The sequence below is a fragment of the Eptatretus burgeri genome, chromosome 15 (assembly GCF_056783735.1).
Source record: "Eptatretus burgeri isolate ZD-2024b chromosome 15, Ebu_testis_v1, whole genome shotgun sequence".
Taxonomy (NCBI): Eukaryota; Metazoa; Chordata; class Myxini; order Myxiniformes; family Myxinidae; genus Eptatretus; species Eptatretus burgeri.
In genome coordinates, this window is record NC_140975.1 from 56482246 (window position 1) to 56508641 (window position 26396).

A 26396-nucleotide genomic window follows, 5' to 3' on the forward strand; every position below is an offset into this window, starting at 1 on the left:
ATATATATATATATATATATATATATATATATATATATATATATATATATACATATATATATATATATATATATATATATATATATATATATATATATATATATATATATATATATATATATATATATATATATATATATATATATATCGGGCATATAAAAAAGTGTGGTAGATAAAAACATTAGAAAGGAAACTAGAGGGGGAGCACTCAGGAGAGTGCAAAACCTCCACCGCCAATACTGCTGGGTCACTCAAGTGAACCTTATATCTTATTCATTAAATATGATGTCAACAGTGCTGACAGAGTTATAGTTCTTTTCTCCAACATTTTTTTTGGGGGGGGGTGGGGGGGGGTGGGGGTTGGAAATCAGTTAAAACATGTAGAAATGCAAAAAAAGAAATCGAAATTTTGTTGAAAAAAAAGTTGCAAAAAATTTTTCTCTAAATTTTTTTTTGGGGGGGGGGGGGGTTGGAAATCACTTAAAAGATGTAGAAATGCAAAAAAAAAAATTTTTTTTCTCCAACAATTTTTTGGGGGGAGTGGGGGTTGGAAATCACTTAAAACATGTAGAAATGCAAAAAAATATATATATTTTTCTCTAAATTTTTTTTGGGGGGGGGTTGGAAATCACAAAACATGGAGAAATGTAAAAAAAAAAATTTCTCTTAACTTTTTTTTTGGGGGGGGTGGGGGTTGGAAATCACTTAAAACATGTAGAAATTCAAAAAAATTATTTTTCTCCAACAATTTTTTTTTGGGGGGGGTTGGAAATCACTGAAAACATGTAGAAATGCAAAAAAAAATTTTTCTCTAACTTTTTTTGGGGGGTGGGGGTTGAAAATCACAAAACATGTAGAAATGCAAAAAAAAAAAATTTCTCAAACTATTTTTTTCTGGGGGGGGTTGGAAATCACTTAAAAGATGTAGAAATGCAAAAAAAAAAAAAAAATTCTCAATTTTTTTTGGGGGGTTGGAAATCACAAAACATGGAGAAATGCAAAAAAAATTTTCTCTTAACTTTTTTTGGGGGGGGGTGGGGTTGGAAATCACTTAAAACATGTAGAAATGCAAAAAAAAATTTTTTTTCTCTAACTTTTTTTGGGGGGTGGGGGTTGAAAATCACAAAACATGTAGAAATGCAAAAAAAAAATTTTCTCAAACTATTTTTTGGGGGGAGGAAAGTCCAAAATCTAATGGCATGATCCTTGGACCATACCAAACCCCCCCCCCCCCACCAAGTTTCGTCAAAATCCGTTGAGGAGTTTTTCCGTAATACCAAAAATTTAACATTTTCACGCTCACGCCGGGGGTATCGCTATAGCTCTCTGTTCTTCGAACAGGCGAGCTAAAATCGTTAAAAAAAATTCCACAAGTTTAGCACGACTGAAGCAGTCTTCTACACCACCTGATTTAACAAGTCCAAGTACTACTCAATGGAACCGGGCTTTTAAAGTGATAAGAAGGCAATTTGTGTTCTATCGTGTTCGAATAATTATATGATAACATTTAAATGAAAATTTATAAATTCAATGAAAATTTATAAAGATTGTAAATGTCAAATAAATAAATGAATTCCGGGTTTTACCGCCGTCAAGGCCGAAGTCACATTTGTCATGGCGGCCGTGGGGTCTCCAAAATCTACGGCCACTAGCAATTATACGGCAGCCGCAGTATTTCCACGGTCACACAATGTAGCTGTCACATATGTTTTTATTTTTCGGGGAGTCGCACGGCGTATTTATAAATTGTGGAGACCGAAAACGTGGGGGTGTCGTACAGTCTTTGATTTGATGTCGCACGGTGACCTTAGGGCGTTCCTGCGGCGGCCATAGAATTTTCAAGGCAGACGCAAGGTGCCCGCAGGGGGGCCCGAAGGCGAACTTGTGGCCAGACGGACGGCAACGAGTGGGGGTTTTTTATTTTTTTACCAGTTCTTTTGTTTCGGCTTGTCGAATTGCTACGGCGAACGTAGAAATGAAAAAAAGTTATAACCACGCTATAATTCTACGGCGACCCTACCGCCTGTAAAACAGCCAAACGGCGTACGGCCACCCTGAGGCCACCTCAGAAACTCTGCGGCCGCCGCACGTTTCTGTCAATTCAGAGGGCGTATGGCCGCCGTATCGCAAATGTGATTTAGGCCTTACCCAGTGTGTGTGTGTGTGTGTGTGTGTGTGTGTGTGTGTGTGTGTGTGTGTGTGTGTGTGTGTGTGTGTGTGTGTGTATATATATATATATATATATATATATATATATATATATATATATATATATATATATATATACATACATACATATACATATTTTAGGGTTTAGTTGATTTGGTGAGAGCTGATTGGCTATTCCCTCCATTCACAGGTGAGAGATGTGGGTGGGTCTTTCATATATATATATATATATATACATATATATATATATATATATATATATATATATATATATATATATATATATATATATACATATATATATATATACATATATATATACATATATATATACACATATACACACATATACATATATATATATATATATATATATATATATATATATATATATATATATATATATATATATATATATATATATATATATATATATATATATATATATATATATATATATATATATATATATATATATATATCTTGACTGCTTTGCACATTTGTACATGGTACATGTTTGGAGGCCTCATTGGTATGCATTGCTGTCTACGCTATCGTTGATGATTCGCCAACAAGTAATGAAGCCGGTCCGGTAGCTGAGGGGGTGTATAGCATTGGGATTCTCATGTGTGTACTACATGTGAACGTCTTCATAGTTGTTGAGGAACTCTGGGAAGGGTTCAAAACAGCGCTTCACACTTACCTTGTGTAGGTCTTCTTGGGTTGCTTTATGCAGTAGCTTCTGCTAGAGGAGTGTGGGAGGTGTGTATATATAAAAAAATATATATATATATATATATATATATATATATATATATATATATATATATAGTGAAAAAAAAAAGTGAAAGGGATGGTTAACCATTCATAAGACACTCAAAAATGAAGACCATATCCTTTGCATATATGCACCTCTTTGCATATATTGCACCTCCTCTCCACCTTCGATTTGCATATATTGCACCTCCTCTCCACCGTCAATTTGCATATATTGCACCTCCTCTCCACCTTCGATTTGCATATTTTGTACCTCCTCTCCACCTTCTATTTGCATACATAGCACCTCCTCTCCATTTATAGCACCTCCTCCCCCATGATGCAGAAACGGATTGGTAAGGACAGCCAGCAGACCAAAAGGGTTGGCATGTAATGGGAGAGGCCTTTGCCCAGGTTGTGGAATGCATTGCAGACTTAAAAAGAGAGAAAAGAAAAGAAGAAACTTATTTTAAACAATTGTATTTGCATATTTCTTTCCGCCTCTCGCTCCTGCACCCCCCCCCCCCAAGTCATTAAATTATACAAGGAAATCAGACCCAGGTGGAGGCCACTCAGCCCACCATGTCTGCATGACATCAACACCACACTAATTTATCAACAAAAGAACAAAAGAAGAAAATCCCACCAAAAAAATTTCATAAAGTGTTTTTTTTGAAGATATTGAAGTTTTTGTATTTTTTTTTTTTGGTCTTTTCCTCAGGGGAGGGGGCATGGGCTTGGTTAAAAATACACATCAACTACACAACCCCCCCTTGACAAGACCCCCACCGACAGCACTCTGTACACATGCACACAATCACCCATCAATACTCAAACTACCTAAAAGTCTCATCAACATCCCCATACCCCTCTATCTCCATAACTTCCAGGTAGCTATCTAATTTTAATTTTAACTTATCTACTTTTTCTGCTGCCACTACCTTTACAGGGAGACCATTCCATGCATTAATTACTCCCTGAGTAAAAGTCCCCTGCCTTGCTACCATCATCACTCTCCTCTTCTTTACTCACAGGCTGTGGCCCCTGGTCCGATCACTGTGTATTCTTTTGAATAATAATTCATCGGCACTTATTTTATCTTTAGTTTTCATTATGTTAATCATCTCCATTATATCTCCTTGTAACCGCCTCCTTTCTAGTGAATAAAGCCCTGTCTCCTTCAGCCGCTCCTCATAGCTGAGTCGAGCTAGGCCTGGAATCAATCTAGTTGCCCTACGCTAACAGCTTGGCGACCAAAACTGCACACAATATTCTAGATGCGGTCCTCACTAAATTCCTGTACAATGTTAACACCACCTCTTTTGATTTATAATTGATCCCCCTCCTGATACAGCCTAAAACCCTATTTGCTTTACCCATAGCTGCCTGGCACTGTGCTGCTTGCTTACCTCCCGTATTTATTCCCACCCCCTGATCCTTCTCCTGTGTGATACACTCAAAAACTAGAACGGGCACTCAGTAGAGCGCATACCTTCGCCAACGCTACATTTCCCCCCCCCCCGCAAAAAAACCGTTGATTGCGAGGGTATTTAATCCCAGACCACATCTGCCATCTCATATGTGTTATGATGACTTAAAAAAAAAACATTAAATTTCCTGCTGTTTGACACTGATTCACGTACATTGTACAATTTCTGTATGAACTCCCTGACCTTTTTGGGTGTCGGTGTCAAGTCAATCTGATGACAACTGGTCACATTATAAGAAATTATTTTCTGGCATTTTAGGGGCATTTAGCACACACGAGTTTCTGTTTTTCTAAATAAGTTATTTATTGTGAACAAACAAACATTCATTGTACAATTAAAACAGTTAATTGTTTTGTATTATTTGAGAACAACTGAGAAACTAACAATGCACGGTTCATACAAAAATTAATCCTGCAAAAGTACAATGCCCAAACTGGTAACCAAAGGGACATATTAGCCTGAAAAGGACATACAAGAGTTCATCTGAACCAACTACGTACATCATTTGACAAAACACGAAACATGGAAGAATAAAGTCACTGTCAAATATTACACATCACAGGATAGGGAATTGAATTCTAAGCATTTTGAATCTACTTACATGCAAATTCTATAAGAATTGACCGCATTATGATAATAAAGGTCATTGACCCCCCTGACCTTTGACCCAAACCGCTAACAAAGGTAATGACGTCATTGTGTTATATCGTATATCACAAGATTGGGCATTGAATTCACAACATTTTGGCATTGGTTGCATGCAAATTGGATAAAAATCGACCACACTATGGCAAAATGACGATTTTGACCTTTTCATGACCTCGACCTTGACCTTTGTACTCTTAATTTTGTAATTGGTATTAGAGTGTGGGGAACAGAACAGTCAACATTTTGGTGTTGGTTTCATGCAAATCGGATAAGAATTGACCGTGTTATGACTAAAACCGCACATTTTGCAATGTCGTGACCCCCCCTTGACCTTTGACTCCCAACCGCTAATAAGGGTTATTACGTCATTGTGTCATATCACAAGATGGGGCATTGAATTCTGAACATTTTGGCATTAGTTGCATGCAAATTGGATACAAATTGACCGCGCTATGGTAAAAAGACGATTTTGACCTTTTCATGACCTTGACCTTGACCTTTGACCCAATCGCTCCCAAAATCTAATTAAATGGTCCTCGGATAATAACCAATCATCCCACCAAATTTGCTGCGATTCAGTTCAATACTTTTGGAGTTATGCGAATAACAAACAAACAAACACACATATTCACAAATAAATAAATAAATACACAGCAATCAAAACATAACCTTCGCAAAAAAGTTTGCAAAGGCAATTACCCCTTACATCCTGTAATCTTCTCTTTTCATTGTTCTTTCCCAGCCCCAACACCTTACACTTGCTCAGGTTAAATTACATCTTCCAATATTTCACCCAATCGACACAAGCATCAATATTGTCTTGCATCTGTTCACCACCCCCTCTGATATCCACTTCACCTCCAAGCTTTGTGTCATCCGGAAATTTGGAAAGCTTTCTCTTTATCCCATTATCCAAATCGTTGATGTAAATAATGAATAGTAATGGTCCGAGTACTGATCCCTGAGGCATCCACTACTAACATCCTCCCATCAAGACATCCTCTCACTCACAGTCACTCTTTGCTTCCTACCACTAAGCCCGTTTGCAATCCAATTAGCTACCTGACCAGCCGCTTCAAGAGCCCTCACTTTGGCTAACAACCTCCAATGTGGTGACTTATCAAATGCCTTCTTAAAGTCTCGATATACTATGTCCACTGCCTTTCCCTCATCCACCCAGACACTGCTTCATAGAACTCTAAACGATTTGTTAAACAGGAACTACCTTTGGTAAACCCATGCTGACTACCCTTAATTAGTTTGTATTTGTTTAAATGGTTCCTCATCCGGTCCTTAATTAAAGTCTCTAACACCTTCCCCACAACTGAAGTCAAACTAACAGGTCTATAGTTTCCCAATTCTTCTCTGGATCCTTTCTTAAATAATGGTGTTCCATTTGCTACTCTCCAATCCTCCGGTACCTGTCCTGACTCCAGGGAACTATAGAAAATATCCGTTAACATCTCGCTTACCTGCTCAGCCACTTCTCTCTATACTCTCGGGTGCATATTATCTGGCCCCAGCCCCGCATTTATCTCCAGCTTGAACAATTTATTACCTCCGCCACCTAAGGTGAAGGAGGTTATGTTTTCACCCCTTTCTGTCTGTTTGTTTGTGTGCAGGATATCTTAAAAAGTTGTGTACGGATCCGAATGAAATTTTGTGGACAGGTTAGGTGTGTGACAAGGACGAACTGATAAGATTTTGGTGACGATCGGGATCCGCCGACAAGAATTTATGAAGTGATTCTTCAGCGTTGAGAGATAGATATGCCTCGTGTTGGATTAATGGTTAGGGTGGGGGGTTTGGGATCCTAGGATCCTGAGTTCAAATCCCACTTGGGTGTTGAAAGGGTTGACTCTGCATCTCACGCTCCCGAGGTCGGCAAAATGAGTGCTAGCTTGCTGATATCCCGTGTCGGAGTGGTGACCCATCCAGGATTGTGTCCAGTGGCCAAGGAGACTGTTTAGGCAGCACCAACACTCTGCACAAAGTATGGTCCCAATGGATGGATGGAGAGATATGGCTAAACCGATATACAACACTATAATCTCAAAAAGTTGTGGACGGATTTGGACAAAAAAAAAAAAAACTTGATGGACAGGTTGGGTGTGAGGCAAGGATGAAATGATTTGATTTTGGTGAAGATACGAATCTGGATGAAGGTGAAGATCCGAATACGAGAATTATTTAATTTTTTTAAGTGACTCTTCACCTTTGAAAAACTATATAGTACTGTATAGAATGATATTTCAAAAATGTATTGGGCCCGATATGTTCTCGTGGATCAGACATTACGTGGCGGAGGTATGCGCTCCAAGTGCCCTTCTAGCTTAATCTGGTGTTGGTACAGCACGGTCATGATGGGGTGAACGGCCTACTGCTTCAATGTAGCTTGTTATAATGATGACGCCGCCGACATCTCCTGGGTCCACAACATGATGTTACATGCACTCGAATAAAAGTTGGAAGAGTCATCAATATCGGTGCCAATCCTCGTTGTCAATACCTCGCTTATTTTCACATCGGCACTACTCGTAAGGGACGAAGCCAAAAGCTCAAGGTATTTGAGAAACGACAATGCTATGGCCATGAAAGACTGTGCAAAATGCTGAAAGAGCATGGAAAAGGCCACCATGAGAGCTGCAGCTGCAAAAGCACTCACTCTCAACTACCCCCCCCCCCCATTCCTGCCAAGTCCCAGCCCATCCACCCTCCTCACTAAAAAATAAAAACAGAAGCAAACCCTGAATTTTTTTTTTTTGCTGACATTCCTACAGAGACTATCAGCTGCGAAATAATCAAATATGACAACCGAGATTGTCATTCAGAAAATGAAGATCATCGAACGAAGAAGCTTCAACATAGTACATCACATACAAACCAGGGACCCACGTGGCCACCGTAATGAAGGTTTCACTGATACCTCATGTGAGTGGTGCTGTTGCGGTTACAGAATAGGTGGTTACAGTAAACTATCTGCAGAACGCGTGGTCGCATTTTAAGTTCAACCTTTTCCGACATCAGAACGATGTTAAGACGTAATGGTCAGGTTCTGTAAACACTATATGCATTGTTTGGCTCTTGCTCTACTGGAGACAATCGGGTTGTCGCTTATAATAAAGGCTTGCATTTTCATACTTCTTGCATGCCATTGGGCTGGTAGGATGGCTTGGAGGTACGCAAGCCTGGTATTGGCTTAATGGTTAAGGCGGCTGGCTGAAGATCCTCAGGTCTTGAGTTCAAAGCGCGTGTTTACCGTTTAACCAACACCAGGTGGGTTTATTCAGCCTGTCATCCTTCTGAGGTCGGCAAAATTAGTCCCAGCTTACTGGTAAAAGGAGCACTGCATCAGCGGCACAGTCACGCTTCCAGAAGATGATGCAACCAGCGGCCACTGGCTGCATACGAAACAACAATAACAACAACAAGAGATGCGCAAACTCACCTCTAAGCTGTCGAGCCTAACTCTAAACGGTCATCCACAGGCAGGGTGTTTCATCAATATATCACCTGTCCATTGGATGGATGTTAAAGTGGAGAGTCCCGTCTGCTGACATTCGATGGTGGATGTTAAAGATCCCACTTCGCTGTTTATGGTGCCGGAAATAGCTCACCTACTCTTCGCGAAGGGCAAGTTCCAAATTCCTGCTCTACCTACTGCTGGGAGAAGGATGGCAACCCACCCAGCATGGCCCTTGCCAAGAAACGGCTTGGGCAGCACTGACACTCCTGTAACAGAATATGATACATCGGATCGGATACGCCATTAGTTTCGTTCATTTGGTATCGTTTCCTGTTTCAGAGTATGATCTACAAGTTGGTCACGTCTCGAGATTTTGGTACTCCATTTAAAAAGATTATCGTGGGATCGTCAAGTATGTATGCAAAGGAGCCAGCTCCAATGAAATCCATGAAGCAATGGTATCCATGCATGATAAAGGTGCACCCTCACAATCTCCATCAGCCAAACAGGTGGCTGACTTTAAAGGTAAATTGATGTCCATCAAAGATCCATGCCGTCAAGGTGGCAGGAAGACATTTCCGACACACAAGCCGGTTGCCCAGGTCGAGGTATTAATAATGCAGGAACGCTGTGTTTCCATGTCCCCGAAATATTCCCAGAACTTGGAATTTCTCAAGGAGGCGTTTCACCGCAAACAATCACTCAGGTATGTCCGAAGTCTCATTGAGATGGGTCCTCCAAAACCGCAGCACTCACGATCGACAACAATAACCGGCGGCATGTCATGGCCTTTTCGAACCATTCAATGTGGATTCAGCTGACCTTAACACTCATCTGGTAACCGGTGACGAAACGTGGCTTCACCATCACGATCCTGAAACCAAATTGGAAACCGTGCAATGGAAGCACAAGGGATCGACATCATGCAAGACATTTTACATCCAATCCTCAGCCGGCAAGACCATGGGCTCCATTTTCTGGGATGCGAAGAATAATCCTGAACCCACATCCCAGGGGGGAATACAACACCAGCCAAATGCAAAATTTATGACAGGCATCCAGGACCCCACAGACGATCATGATCCTGATCCTCCTGCCAAGATCTGGCCTCCAGTGATGTAGCTGTTCCTAGAAGCGTTTGGATTCCTGGCCGTCGATTTTTCAATGCCAAGGAACTGAACTGACTGAAACAATCAAAACGTGACTGAAAGAACAAACTTACACTTTACATTCATTGACAGTTTAAAGGATAAATTAAGAAAGCGCACCAAAGTCAAGCGGCGTGTCTTGGACTGCTGGTATCTCTTCCCAAGAGCTTCCGAATGCCCCTTCGTTGTTAAATGGCCGAATCGTTGTTAAATCGAGATTTGCAAAACCATTCACAGTACTTTTGAATTCCGAATGTCATACAACACGGACGAGCTCGCAAAAAAAAAATACTCTGTCATTCGGATGATCCGTATTCAGAAGTGAAAGCAACATCAAGTAGTACATCGTATCTCAGCAGACAAGGCCCAGGTCCAACGTCAGGTCAACAATAACTAAAAAAATTAATTTGATGCAAATGCATCGATGGATATGTCTTCACGTGTGTTAGATGTCAACCCACTGTTACATTTGATCACAATTAAAGGGACATACAGTGCCGAGAGAAAGTCTACACCTCCTTTCAAAATTTTCACCTTTTGTTGCCTTATAACCTGGAATTAAATTACATTAAATCAGACTTTTCCCACCTTTATTTACACATCGTAACCTACAACTTCCAAGTGAAAAACAAATTCTACAAATTTCAGAAAATTAATTAAAAATACAAACTAGAATATCTTGCTTGGATAAGTGTCCACCCCGCTGAGTTAATACTTGGTAGAAGCACCTTTGACAGCAATTAAAGCTGCGCGTCTGTTGGGATAGGTCTCTACCAACTTTGCACACCTTGATTGGGAAATATTTTCCCATTCTTCCTGTACAACACTGTTCAAGCTCAGTTAAGTTGCGTGGGGAATGTTGATGGACAGCAATCTTCAAGTTATGCCACAGATTTTTGATTGGATTTAGGTCGGGGCTATGACAGGGCCGCTCAAGGACATTTATCTTTTTGTTCCTTCGCCACTCCAGTGTGGCTTTGTCTGTGTACTTCGGGTCGTTGTCATGCTGAAAGGTGAACCTCCGTCCCAATTTCAGCTTTTTTACAGAGGGCAGCAGGTTTTCCTTTAGGATTTTTCTGGATTTTGCTCCATCCATTTTCCATTCTATCCTAACAAGTGCCCCAGTCTCTACTGATAAGAAACATCCCCATAACATGATGCTGCCACCACCATGCTTCACAGTAGGGATGGTGTTCTTTGGGTGATGTGCTGTGTTGGGTTGGGTTGGGTTTGCGCCAAACGTAACATTTTGCATTTAGGGCAAAAAGTTACAACCTGGTTTTGTCAGACCCCAAAACTTTTTGCACCATGGCTTCAGAATCTCCGGAATGGTTTTTTGCATTCCTCAAACGGATCTCAAGATGGGCATTTTTAGCTCACCTGGAACATAGTTCCGGGGAGTTTATGCGATCGAGCAGTGTCTGTAGGAGAGTCAGTCAGCCAGCCAGCGAGTCTGTAAACACTTCAATCATTATCGCTTGAACCAAGCAAAAGATTTTGATGAAACTTGGCCACAAGTTTCATATCTGAAGCCTAACAAAGGTTTATTAACCACATCAAAATCTGTGCTCATAAAAAGAGTCTACAGGGGGGGGAGGGGAGGGGGGAGGTTTGGACCCTCCCAAAATAGGTATTTGCTCTCTGCTCCAAAACTTAACTACAAACACAATTTCGATGAAACTTGACCAAAACCTTCACCACCCATAATGTACCAAAGTGTATTGACCACATCAAAATCTGCACTCATTTAGGGGTCTCCAGGGGGGCAGGTGGTTGAACCTGCCAAAATAGGTATTTGCTCTCTTCTCTGAAACTACACACTCAATTTTGATGAAACTTCGCTACAAGCTTCATCACCCGTGATGGACCAAAGTTCATCAACCACATCAAAATCTGCGCTCATTAATGGGGTCGACGGGAGGGTTTTCGACCCCCAAAATAGGTATTTGCGGTCTTCTCCCGAAACTACACACACAATTTCAATGAAACTTGACCACAACCTTCATCACCCGTGATGAAGCTAAGTTTTTTCACGGCATCAAAAAATTCAGGGTCTAAGGAGGTCTGCAGGCTGTTTGAGTGACTTGATCATGATTCAGGTGAGTGCCAGGACAGGTGATCCTCTGTTTGAGTAATGACTTCCTGTACAGGACACAATTGCAAAGTGCTTGGGATATTGTTGTCACATGCACACAGTGACCAGTCTTTGCCATAAAGGCCTGTAGCTCTTTCAAAGTTGCCAGTGGCTTCTTGGTGGCCTCTCTGATCAGTCTCCTCCTTGCTTGGTCATTCAGTTTGGAGGGACAGCCTGATCGAGACAGGGTCTTGGTGGTACCATATGCCTTCCACTTCTTCATGATTGTCTTGACTGTGCTCCAAGGGATATTCAAGGCCTTTGAAATATATTTTATACCCATCCCCTGATCTGTGCTTTTGCACAACTTTATTCCAGAGGTCTTTTGAAATCTCCTTGGTTCACTTGGTTGAGTCTTTGCTGTGAAATGCACGACCAAACAGAGGAAACCTACAGGAACAGCTGATTTTATTCGAAAATAATCAGAATCACTGCAAGTTAACACAGGTGGAGGTTAATTAACTTGGTGCGATTTTGAAGGTGATTGGTTCCACCTGAACTAATTACCCTCGCTGAAGGAGAGGGTATTGCATTACATTTGGGTCCGTTTGTTTGTCCGCACATAACTTTCGTGCTTTTCTCCGCAACCACTTATCGGATTGAGACAAAATTTTCAACATTGGTGCCACTGCTCATGCAGAATGTTTTAATCATAATTATGACGTCATAGGTCACGTGGTGTGGCAGCCATATTGGAAAAACCAAAAAAAAAACTTTGGACCTTTATCTCTGAAACTGCACCAAGGAAAAAAATTAAACTTGGCACATAGCAAGTACTCCTAATGGGGAATGAGAGTGACTTTTTCATGATGTCATGGGTGCCCTCGCTATGACATCATAAATGCATATGTAGAACGCCACATCAGCTCAGTATGAAAATTTTTGAGGGTCATTTAGATATAAAATAGTTCACAGAAGAACAAATTCATGATGTCATCAGTCATGTGATTGAGCAACCATATTGTTTAAATAAAATAAAAATAACTTCAAAAATCTTCTCTGAAATGGCTGAACAGATCGAGGTGAAACTTTACTCGTATGGCCACCTGTCCACTCGTATGGCTGCCTGTCACATATTTTGGCAGCCATATTGGATTTACCCTAAAACCGATAAAAATCTTCTTCTCCAGAACGGCTGGACAAATCGAGGAGAAACTTCACACAAATGTTCCCCAAGCCACGGGTGGACAAGTTTGTCAAGGAATAATTGATGTCACATGGTTTGGCAGCCATATTGGATTGAAGAAAAATATTAAATAATACTTTCTCTGGAACCGCTTAATCAATTGACGTGAAACTTCACATTTATGATCTAGTAGTGATGGGGAATAAAAGTTTAAAATTTCAACTTGATCAGGCACATGGTCTGGCAGCCAGAATTATTTAATTTTTTGATATGGGTTCTTTTTTTTTTTTATTACTTTTTGAATACGGCTAACTTGGCTGTGCTTGGATGGGTTTGAGGGTAGAGGAGTAGCAGCTGAAATGCGAATCCTATCCAGATTCCTCCTGATGACTTCATCTTTTCTTTTTGCTTGTTTGGGTTCTTTCTGATCTGAATTCTGATCTTGTCCATTTGATTTGAATTGAATTTATTTTAATCCCATTCTAAATTCAATTGAATAATAATAAAAAAATGTCATGGGTCAGAGTCAGGTGTCCGATCAAAGTGGGACGAATTGGTACCCGGTCATCACTGCCAGCAGTTATAAAGTGGCAGTGCTATTTTTCTCTCTTATTAATTACATAACACACCAGTACACAAACACCACAAAAATAGACAATACAAAACAACACAAACAACACACAAAACAAGTCCTCGCGAGAGTCTGCAATCTCTGCTTGCTCTTTTTCTTGTTTACAATTGCTATTATAATGGGGGTGGACACTTATCCATCAAGACATTCTAGTTTTGTACATTTAATCAGTTTTCGGAAATTTGTAGAATGTTTTTCACTTGGAAGTTGTGGGTTACGATGTGTAAATAAAGGTGGAAAAAGTCTGATTTAATGCGATTCAAATCCAGGCGAGAAGGCAACAAAAGGTGAAAAAATTTTAAAAGGGGGTGAAGACTTTCTATAGCAACCACATATATATATATATATATATATATATATATATATATATATATATATATATATATATATATATATATATATATATATATATATATATATATATATATATATATATACACACACACATACACACAGATACACACAAGCAAATGCAACCTGGCACTTCACTGTCGGGGATGTTAAGGAGGGGGAGGAAGGGGAGGGGAGGCAGAGGAGGGAGAGAGGGGGGAGGGGAGGCAGAGAGGATGGAGGGAAGGGAGGGGAGGGGAGAACACAGAGGGAAGGGGAGAGGAGGACACGGAGGTAAGGGAGGGGAGAGTACGGAGAGAATGGAGGGAGAGGACGGAGGGAAGGTAGGAGAGAGGATGGAGGGAATGGAGGGGAGATGATGGAGGGGAGAGGGAATGGAGGGGAGAGGATGAGAGGAGGGAAAATGAGAGGAGGGAGGGAGGTGGGATGGGAAGCTAGGAAGGGGAGGAAGAACGAGGAAGGTGGGAAGAGTGACGCCTCACCAAACGTTACTACACACTGTGGGAGGGGGGTGCGAGAAAGAGAGAGACAGTGAAGAGTGAGGGGGGGACTGCTGCTAAGTTCAATTCTGGAGATTAGATTTCGTAATTCAGCTTAGTTTAAAGAGATACCCATGGTGATCGCAAGTGCAGAAATGAAACAGAGCAATGAACGCTGACGTCTCCAGGCGTTTATAAGCATTGCAATATACCCAGCAATTTGTAGCTATGACGAACAGACATTCGATAATATGAGTGAGGAAAGTGAAAAAAAAAAAACTTTATCGTTAATAAATCATTGCGGCCTGTTCCAAGTCAAGACATGGTTGAGCAGGCCAAAAACATGGCGGCTTCAGACCACAGAGAGGTAACCCACAATACGCCTTAAGACCCTGGAGAGCAAGGTGGACGAGGATGGAGCCTGATAAGGCCAAAAAAAAAAAAAATGTTGCATTGGCGTAACCCGCCCGACCCTAAAAATTCCGCCGACCCTACGTTTTTTTTTTTGTTTTTTTGCTATCGAAAAATTTTGCCGACCCTATTTTATTGCTATTTTTGTTGTTTTGCTATCGTTTTCAAGTATCTTGTTGATTGCGATCGCGATCGCAAAAACCCGGAAGTGTTTCGGACAGAACCCGCCGACAAAAAGGGTGGTACTCGAGCCGGGGGAGATTTTGGGAGGGATTTATTAAGAAAAAAAAAAAAAAAAAAAAAAGATCCCGCCCGACCTACCCTATTTTTCAGTGACCCGTTATGCCAATGCAACATTTTTTTTTTTGGGCCTAAAGGATATAATTGAATAAGGCTGTTAATTATCTTCAAAAAGGATGTTTTAATTAAACCAAACACCCAAATTTTACTTTTGCACTTCCTTGGAGTTCTCATAGTATGCATGCAAAGTTTCAGGCTGCTAGGTTTTATGGGTTTGGAGTTATGGAGGAAGCACACACACACAACACTAACACACACACACACACACACACACACACACACACACACACACACACACACACACACACACACACACACACACACACACACACACACACACACACACACACGTAGAAATAAGAGAGAGAGTGAGACGGGAGAAACAGCAGATGCTTCTAAATCAAGTTATGGCCTGCAAAAAGATTATCAAAAGACACGGGCCCATTTAGCTTTGACCTGTTGAACCGAAAATGCATTAAATTCATCTTTGTAATACAATCCATACTTATGCCAAGTTTGGCTGAAATCCCTCCAGTGGTTCACAAGTATAAAGAATCGGACGGACGTACGGACAACAACGCCGCCTTCAGCCACGTCGGCTTAAAAATCAAGCACTCCAGGATAAGAAAGACTCAACTGAACAAATAGTTTGTGGTCTGTGGAAACGGTTCCTCGACCATGGCATTAATCACATGTTCAATCACAGCAATCAAGATGGAGCAACAACGAGTGCTGGCATCAGAACCGAGACTAAAGTGCAAGGATGAGCAAAAGGAACCAGTACCTTACGTCTCCAGCAAGCGGTTAGTCACAGCATAAAATTCAGCATGAGCTGGGTGTTCCACAGACCTTACTGCACAAGACAACAGGGACAGGGGACACAAGGAGATTTGGATAAACGGGGTGAAAAGGTTACCTCATCCAGCGAGGCCTTGGGCTCGGCGTCGTTTCCTTTGGACTCGAACCCACTGTCGCTGCAATAGCATACATCTCCCGTAAGTGCACAGAAACATGTCACCATCAAATCAATGTCCTGGCCCTTGTTATCTCGAACCAATTATAATTGCAAACACAATCATATTCCTGCATACTGTAAAGGAAACCATTGGCACGCAGAAGGCGAAACAGAGTATCCCGATATACGACTAATTAGCCAGCAGGCTTTCATGAAAATTGGAAATAACCAATTAATGGTACTGCTTATTTCCCTGGGAAAAGGAAAGGCCACAAGCCAAACGAACACAAAGGGAACAATGGACATTTTTACATCAGGGTACACCGGTTGCGATGGCACATAACTGCCAATTCCTCACCCCTTCCATGGACAATAATAATTAATATATTTATCCCCACGCTTATTGAAAAAATAAATAAATAAAATAAACAGCTTGGGGTTATTGTAATCGCTTTAGGTCTGTGCATTAGTCCGTCACGCTATCGCCTCATAAACGGTTGTGAAGAAATTCACCAAACTTGGTAGTTATGATCACGTGGCATGAAAGCGCAAGAGCAGTCACATTTGGCCGTGCCCCCTGGGATGGGGTTGAAAGATCAAATCCTAAAAAATGCAATTACAGGCACATTGTAAAACATTTCTTAATGAAACTTTGTACATGGGGGAGGAGGAGGAGGAGGAGGAGGAGGAGGAGGAGGAGGAGGAGGAGGAGGAGGAGATTGGGACCATACTCTGTGCAGAGCGTTGGTGATGCTTAAGCTATTGGACATAATCCTGGATGGGTTGCCACTCCGACACAGTATACCAGCATGCTGGCACTCATTTTTGCCGACCTCAGAAGGATGACAGGCCGAGTTAACCCCACCTGGTATTAATTCAACAGGTGAGTGGGATTTGAACTCAGGACGCTCAGATTCAAAGCCCACCACCCTACCCATAAAGCCAACACCAGGCATACAACATTGGGGGATGGATGAAATATTTAAGGATTTTTTGGATTTGTCCCACAGTTCATGCCCCAGGGGATGGGGACTTGGGGTAACAGAGGTCAAAACAGAAAAACAATTTTTGAACTCAAAATGTGATATTGGGTCATTCCCGGTGGAACTTAATGCCAGCTCGCAACTTTGCTTTCGGTGGGAAGTGTGTGGATTTGCGATGGCTTGCCATCGACTTTGCTCCGGTGATTTCTTATTGTGGCTACAATTTGCGATTCTTTGTGTTCTTGTTGCACGTCCTATTTCAAATGTGCACCACAAATCGATGTTTTTTTTTTTTTATTAAACACACAAGAGGTACAGTTTAAACAGATGAATGAATGCCATCGTGCAATCCTGTTCAACTCGCCAGTGACTCACCTGTTCCCTCCACCGTGCTGCGTGCTCAGGTAGGAGGCAAACAGAGGGCAGTGAGCGAGCAGCAGTTGCACGAACTGTGCCCGGGGGTCATCCCCTGAAACTTTGTCGCCAAATGCTTCGGCACGCTCGCTGGCTGCCTGAAGTTTCTGTCTGTCGGCTGCGCTTGCGGGGAACGCACCTCCGACATTGTCTGCGGGGAAACAGAACGGACAATGGGATGCGAGGGGACAACAGAAAGACAATCAATCACCACGAGCGCAATAAGTCAGCTGTTAATCGATGTTTGTCACATATCAAAGCAATGTCCATCAAACACACATCCAAAAAATGGAGATACAATGTAATTGTTGGATGTACAAACCCCCCCCCCTCCCCTGCCCCCAGGGACTTTAAAGGGATTTGGGATTTTCCTGGCCGAGGATACCATCCATTAATGAGAACAGAAAGATGGCTACGAGCCATAAAAACCTGACAACTGACAGGTAACGGGTGACCGTGTTTATGGGTTACATGTTCTGTCAGGTAAGTGTACATCTCTCAATTGATTTCACATTGGTTTAATCACCTATAGCTCCAATTAAATTCAATGCACCTTCTGTAAAAGGCAATGGCTGGCAGGATAGCTTGAAGTTATGTGCACTCGCCTTTAAGCTGTCTCGCCTGGGTCCCATTCTCGACCCAGCTATAAACTGCCATCCTGGTGTTTCGCATGCAGGACGATACATCGGTGTGTGCCGTCCCTCGGATGGACGTCAAACTGGCATTAGTTGGTCGACGCCAAAGATCCCATGGTGGGTGCGTCTCACGAAGATCAGGCAAGTTATTGCAGGCACCCTGAACAAATTACAAATCCCGACAACTGAATGTCAGACCTTAGGCTTAGCCAGCCGATTCATTCATGATACAATTGGGGCAAAAACGTTCCCTGTCTGAACCCACAAGATGGTAACAATAATTGTGGCCGTTAAAGACATATTCATAGTAGTAGTAGTAGTTCCTTGCCTATAAATGACGATTGTTATTCCGTAAAACGATTGATTCGTCGTCGGTGCCGACGGAAAGCAGGACTTGTAGGAAGGCTGTAAGTATGACTAGACTCTGATCCGCGAGAAGGTTTCAGCTGAACGATTACACTGTGCACAGTAGAGAGGTCTGTTCGTTACAAGGGACATCTGAGTTAGAACGTACCTCGTCACAAGGAACGCCACTTTTGGTGGACAATCCCATTTAAATGAACAAATATGGACGACATTCTTTGTTTGTTTGTTTTTTTTAGACAAAGATCACAATCCGTTGAGCCATTGTGCGGGAAAGATTATGCAAAACCTTATTGTGAAACACTCTGACGGCCCAACAGGAATTTGCACGTTGTCAGGCGAAACGTACAATTTCCTCGTCGTCAAGTTTTTAAATCTTTACAAGGGCAAATGCTCAGGGAGGAGGGATTAGACAAATCACGGACATGCAGACAGAGATGTTAGACAACACCGACTCGACTTCACACAAACACAACTTGATCTTGGGGGAAGCGACATCACTTCTCGTTGTACTCTGGGGGTGCCAGCGATGCCATCTTGTGACGTTACTTTCCATCTCACCTGGAACGTAGTTCCAGGGAGATTATGGGATGGCGCGTCGTCCGTCCGTCCATACACAAATACTTGCAACTTCTTCTCAGAAACTACACCGACAATTTTGATGAAGCTTTACCACAATGTTCATCACCGTGTATGTACAAAGGTTTGTTCATGGCATTAAAAAATAATAATAAATAAATAAAACAAAACAAGCTCAAATGAGCTAAGATCCTCGTCCTCTTAATGATGACATCATAAAAACGAATATGACGTCATTGCGATGTATCGGGTTTGCGATAAATTATCTGTGCTAATGCCCGGCTTGATTCCCGCAAACAAAATTCAAACAGCTTGCCTAGTTTCAGAGATAATGGTATAGGCGATTTCCATTAGCGGCGATATTATGACGGCAACTTTTTTTCTAGGAAGACTTTCCAAAATCGGAGACGGTTACTGCCTGCACGTGGGTTTTCTGCATATACATGGCAAGTTTCACGAAGATCCGATGAAAACTCTGGGTTGTGAAACAAAAAATGTCAAAACATAGGAATGACGTAATAAAAATTTATATGACGTCATGGCGATGCATCATATGTGCGGTAATTCATCTCTGCTAATCCCCTGTTCGATTCCCGCAAACAGAATTCAAAAAGCTTGCCGAGTTTCGGAGATAATTTTATCGGCGATTTCCATTAGCGGCGATATTTTGACGTCATAACTTTTTTTTCTAGGAGGAATTTTCAAAATCGGAGATGGTCACTGTCTGCGCAGGGTATTTGTACATATATACGCCAAGTTACAGGAAGTTTCGATGAAAACTGTAGGCTGTGAAACAAAAAAGTCCACAACAAGAAGATGAAGAACAACAACGTGAGTAAGACTTAGAGATCCTCCACGAGGATCTAAAAATCGGGCCCTAAGAGGGTCTATGGGGGTTGCCCCCCCCCCCCCAAAAGAGGTATTTGTTATCTTCTCAGAAACTACACACACGATTCTGATGAAACTTGACAACAACCTTCGACAACAACCCACGATGACCCAAAGTTTGTTCACAGCATTAAGAAAAATTGGGGTTGAAGAGGGTGTACAGGGGGATTGCCAAATATCATAATCCGTTGAGAAATCGTCAGGGGGGTTGCCCCCCCCCCAAAATAATTATTTGCTTTCTTTTCTGAAGCCAAACACACAATTTCGATGAAACTTGACCACAACCTTTATCACCCATGATGTACCAAGGTTTGTTCATGGCATTAAAAGAAACGTCCACAGGTATTTACTTTCTTCTCCGTTATATATTTTGTGGGTCATCCGTCCATGCCTACCAGTGGTTGTCTGATTATCTTATCCAGCCACGACCAGGTGAGCACCCGGGGGTATTGCCCCTATGTCTTCTACTTAGCCAGAAGATTAAGGATAATCCCCAATCCCCTCCACCCCCACCATAAGATTCCATCACGTAGAGTTTTTCCTTGCTCTGTCCTCTAAATGCTGAGCGTCACGCAATTAAGCAGCACAGACCATTTTTAAATCTTCGGTATGACTCGGCTCAAGTGTTTGGATTTTTTTTTTGTCTGATTCTATGGACCTTTAAAATGGAGCAGTAGAGTCGCTGGGTTACTGTTTTTTTTTTTTCCAACAAGCTGTTAACCCTGGATTCAAATCCCGACATAACCAGATGTAGCTGAAAGGCGACATTCGATTGGCGGTGGGGTGCAGTGCCAACAAGAGATGCCGCATCCCAGAGCACGGGGCTGTAAAGCCAGTGGTTCCACCTGCATTTGGGTTGCAGATACAAAAGATCTCACAGGAGAGAGAGAGAGAGAGAGAGAGAGAGAGAGAGAGAGACAGAGAGAGAGAGAGAGAGAGAGAGACGAGAGAGAGAGACACAGAGAGAGAGAGAGACACAGAGAGAGAGAGAGAGACACAGAGAGAGAGAGAGAGACACAGAGAGAGAGAGAGACACAGAGAGAGAGAGAGAGACACAGAGAGAGAGACACAGAGAGAGAGAGAGAGAGACACAGAGAGAGAGAGAGAGAGACACAGAGAGAGAGAGAGAGACACAGAGAGAGAGAGAGAGAGAGACAGGGAGAGAGAGAGAGACACAGAGAGAGAGAGAGAGACACAGAGAGAGAGAGAGAGACACAGAGAGAGAGAGAGAGACACAGAGAGAGAGAGAGAGACACAGAAAGAGAGAGAGAGAGACAGAGAGAGAGAGAGACAGAGAGACACAGAGAGACACAGAGAGACACAGAGAGACACAGAGAGACACAGAGAGACACAGAGAGACACAGAGAGACACAGAGAGACACAGAGAGACACAGAGAGACACAGAGAGACACAGAGAGACACAGAGAGACACAGAGAGACACAGAGAGACACAGAGAGACACAGAGAGACACAGAGAGACACAGAGAGACACAGAGAGACACAGAGAGACACAGAGAGACCCAGAGAGACACAGAGAGACACAGAGAGACACAGAGAGACACAGAGAGACACAGAGAGACACAGAGAGACACAGAGAGACACAGAGAGACACAGAGAGACACAGAGAGGGAGAGAGAGAGAGAGAGAGAGAGGGAGAGAGAGACAGAGAGAGAGAGAGAGAGAGAGAGAGAGAGAGAGAGAGAGAGAGAGAGAGAGAGAGAGAGAGAGAGAGAGAGAGAGAGAGAGAGAGAGAGAGAGAGAGAGAGAGAGAGAGAGAGAGAGAGAGAGAGAGAGAGAGAGAGAGAGAGAGAGTAGGCTGTTGTACGTGAGGGCACTCAACCAATTACCTGCTTGGGAATTACCACTCTGTGCTTAACGTGGGAGTGCTGGGATGTGGATTATCATTATGGGTGAGAGGTTAAATGGCCCAGAGCCATGTTTGTTTACGGAGGGTAAAATCGGATTATTTTAACATTTTGGGAGTCATGACCACTCGAAACACCGAAAACACCTCCACGACCTTTTAACCATTTGGAGTGACCAAACTGTCGTTTTTAATTGGGGGTTGAAGCAAACACCCTGGACAATTGAGAAAAAAAAAACTCCATTATGTAACCTGCATCCCTAGAGAACAATGGAAGGAAAGGGGTGAGGTGGGGAGGAGGTGAAGGTGATGGGAAGCCTGTTTCTTGGAGACAGTTAAAATGGACCACTTGTCAAGGGAACGTAAGATTCCATCACGTGGAGTTTTTCCTTGCTCTGTCCTCGAAATGCTGAGCGTCACGCAATTAAGAGGACAAATGAAACTTGAAACGCGTGAAGAGGACAAACAAAAGAGGTGAATTGTCTCTCCACTCCCCCATCCTCCTTTCCAGCAAACACAAACACAGCGATATGTGGGAGGGAGGACTCAATGTGCTTCAAGGGGAAATGGCACAAACATGAAAAAAAAATGACATTATCAGTAATGACCATCTCAAACATTCCAACAACCTGCACCCAACAGCTTCTTCACTCAGAAATTGAGCTGCAGGAGAAGACGAGGGGGGAGAAGGTCAAGGGGGGGGGAGGTTTATGAAGCGGGGAGGGGGGAGGAGGTTGATGAAGCGTTGGGGGGAGGAGGTTGATGAAGCGGGTGGGGAGAGGGGTTAATGAAGCGGAGTGGGGGTGAGTTAATGAAGCGGAGGGGGGGAGGGAGGAAGTGTTGGAGGAGGTTGATGAAGTGGGGGGAGGGGGGAAGGGAGAGTCGAAGGTGTTGAATAAGTGTGGGGAGGGGTGGTGGTTGAGGAAGCGGGGTGGGGAGTTGAAGGGCTGAGGGGGTTAAAGAAATGGGTCGGGGGGGGATGTTGATGAAGCGGGGGGAGGGGAGTTGATGGAGCAGGGAGGGCTGATGAAGCAGGCCTACTGGGGAGATTAATGAAGCAACGAGGCTAAGACCCCGGTTAGGCCGCTGACCCAATGTCTTTCACAAACTGGCTTGCTCGGCCTGACTTTCGACCGAATGTCACTTGAGTAGGAATATATTTGTAATTAGTTCAGGGTGTTGGCAATAACTCGCCCACTCGTCGCGAAAGACACCGCGGGATATTTAAAATCCGCGAACCAACGCTACCAGACGGAATAACCGACTTAACGTCCATCCTAAGGACGATGCACTTGGTGATGCGACCCCCTACCTGCAACGCACCGATCCAGTTTAGTTTACCGTCAGGTTGGGAATCGGACCCAGTCTCGGTAGCTCAAAAGACAAGTGCGCTACCTGTGCACCATCCTGTGCGGACATTTCCCATTCATACAGGTAAATGAAGCAATGGGTGATGGTTGCTCGGTTGGTTTAACGTCCTGTGTCATTTTGAGGAAAGCCTGATTGCAATTTGCTCACCGAAACATCTTTACCGTTGATGTTGTAGATCTGCACACCTATCATTCAAAATCATGAACGTTCTCTCTCTCTCACAAGAGAAACGCTTGGCAATAATGACCTCGTCAAAAGTCCACAACTGAGCATCGAGGATTCGTTTGAGAAACAGGAATTTCCAAACAGTCACGGAAACCCTTCAGTAAAACGATGTCCCGATAGTTGCGAGGTGCAGTCCACCTGACGCTCGTTCACCTTCACCAAACCTGCACTTGTGGGAGCGACAGCAACCGACGACCTCCTCACTCACAATCCTTGACCCAAGGAATGAAGTGCATTGAGCAACCAGGCCAAATCAGTTACTACGACTACCACTACTAAGCTGGAAGGACAGCCTCCAGGTAAGCACGGTCGCCTCCGAGCCGTCTCACCTGGGTTTGAATCCTGACCCAGGTATAGACTGTAGTCCCGGTGTTTCGCAAGCACGCCGACGCATCATTAGAATGGTGAGCGTAAAAGATCCCACGGTGTCCTTGGTGAAGACTTTGTGAGTTACCTGAACATATCAGAAATTCCTGCCTGGACAGCAGGTAGCAAATGGTGTGGTCTTCTTCAAGGCTCCTTGACACCACTGCTTGCAATCTCAGACTGTGGTTGCCTGTCTGAGCAGCAACTTCTGCACTGTAACTAATCACAAGGTAATTCAAATGTTTCAGGTGACTGGTCTTCTTCGGATAGGTATGGCAACTGACACTACCACAACTACTACTACTTAAGCCCCCATTATTCCGACCTTCTTGTGGGCTATGTCTTTCACCAACCGGCTGGCGAGTCTTGCCTGCCATTCGAATGAAGATCATTTGGCCAGGGTTACAGCAACTCGTCATCTACTCTTAATGAAAGACAAGGAATGGTGTTTAATGTCCAGCAACAACCAGCTGGTGTCAGGTCAGGCCAGATTAGATCTGTGACTTGCTACACCTACAGGTATCGTGTAAACCTGTACTAACCTGTTCCATGGTCGGGTTGTCGGCGACTAAACAGTCTCCCCCAACAGGTTTTTTTGGTGAGGAGTGAGTTTGGATATGGACACCCAGCAGGATTAAAAACAAAACTGTCAAAGGACGGAGGAGCTCCTTGTGAGCCAACGACCATCCATATGTAGTGCCCAACTGTGTCTGCAGACGTCCTCCTGCAGTTGGGTTCTTCTTATTAGGAGGTTGGTGGCAGGATTTGCACTCTGGCCACCGTAAAACCCTTCATTCCGCAAAACGCAAAAACGCAAAGAAATCTGAAAACCCACTCCGTGGGAGTACCTCCTGTGCAGCTTCCCTTCGCAGGGCAGCTCACCAGATGACGGGATTGGGGCAAAGCCTTCGGGACCCCCAATCTTTGATGATCGGAGGGAAACCATGGGATAACATTCCCAGGTCAGATTGCAGGAGAGTGTGTCGGAGTGCTGCTGAGGTGTCGTCCACCAGACGGCGGTCTCCTTGGGTTAACCTGAGGCGCTCCCTTCGGGTGGGTGCCTGGAATGTCCTATCCCTAATAGAAGATGATCACCTGCCTCTGTTATCATCTGAGCTCAAGCGCTTGGACATCGGTATTACAGCACTCTCTGAGGTTCGGAGACCAGATTGCGGCGAGATAATGGTGGTTACACCTCCTATTGGTCTGGTCGCTCTGATGGTTACCATTCCCAAGGAGTTGCTGTAGCTGTGTTCAACAAGCTGACTCCAATGATAATTCAGGTAACACCGGTCAACGAGCACATTAGGAGACTAAGGATTCGTCACTCCTTAGGTGTCATTTTCCTGGTCTCTGTTTATGCTCCGACTGAGGCGAGTGATCTCACCGTGAAGGACACATTTGACGCCACGCTCGAGTCTGTGGTTGATCAGTGCCCCAGACGAGATACACTTCTAGTCTTGGAGGATTTCAATGCATCGACTGGAATTGATAGGGATGGTTATGAGGTGTGTGTTGTTCCCCATGGGTCAGGAACTATGAACCAGAATTGCACTAAGTTCCTTGACTTTGCAAGAAGTCATGGACTTAAGGTGGCCGGTTCATGGTTTCAGCGCACACAAGTTCATCGCTGGACTTGGTATTCCAACGCTGGTGGTGTGGCAAAGGAGATTGACCATGTCCTCGTCGATGGTCGCTGGAGGATGATCCAGAACTGCAGGGTCTACCGGAGTGCTCAGTTCCTCAATATTGACCACAGACTTGTTGTAGCAACTCTGAAGTTGCACCTTAAATACAGTTGGATGGTACCATCCCAGCCTCGGCTGGATGTTGGCAAGCTCAAGGATGTGAGGGTAGCTGAGGAGTTTGCGAACAAGCTGAGTGCAGATTTGGGGGGTCTGGGTGCTTTGGGAGGTCCTGAAGAGTTGTGGAGTGCCTTTAAGACCACCGTCCTTGATGTTGCCGGTGGATGTCATGGAACTCACCGTAGGGCAAAGAAGAATTTTGTCTCTCAAGGGACACTGGATACCATTGACCAGATTCGCAGGGCCAGGCTGAATGGCAGAGCTGAGCTGTTCAGGAAGCTGAGGCGTAAAACTGTACGTGCGCTGAGGGTGGACAAGGAGGCCTATGTGCGAGGAATCTGTGAGGGGGTAGAGCATCGCCTGTGGTTAAGGGATTCTCGTCCCGCTTACAGGGGACTTCGCCCATTGCGTTCATCCAAGCCCATCCCTGGGTGTATTGCAGTTAGAGCAGAGGGTGGGAGGCTCTTGACAGAGGAGTCTGAAGTGAAGGCCCGCTGGGCCGGTTACTTTGAGTGGTTATACCAGGCTAATCCACCAGCTGTCAGGTTGGATGCTCGGGGTGTTACAATCCCTGTTGCTGACCATCAAATCAACTGTGGTCCACCTTCGCTTGTGGAAACACAGGCTGCGGTGAACCGGTTGAATTGGGGTAAAGCTCCAGGGATCTGTGGCATCCATGCCGAACTTCTCAAGGCTGGTGGAAGTGCTGCACTTGTGTCGTTGCATGCAGTTCTGTGCTCTGCCTGGAACACAGGCATCATCCCAACTGACTGGAAGAGGGGCCTTGTTGTCCCTCTCTGGAAAGGGAAGAGTGATTGCCAAGACTGCAACAACTACCG

At 43.6% G+C, this 26396-nt stretch overlaps 1 pseudogene across 1 annotated transcript in view; it reads right to left on the reverse strand.

The window, feature by feature from the left end:
- LOC147012234 (uncharacterized) overlaps positions 1 to 26396 on the reverse strand; it is a 42725-nt pseudogene that overhangs the window by 12295 nt on the left and 4034 nt on the right. The window contains exons 2-3 of the transcript XR_015051522.1: positions 17423 to 17612; positions 16026 to 16083 (exon numbers count right to left, since the gene is read on the reverse strand). The product of XR_015051522.1 is annotated as an uncharacterized LOC147012234 (transcript). The remainder of the gene's footprint in view (positions 1 to 16025; positions 16084 to 17422; positions 17613 to 26396) is intronic.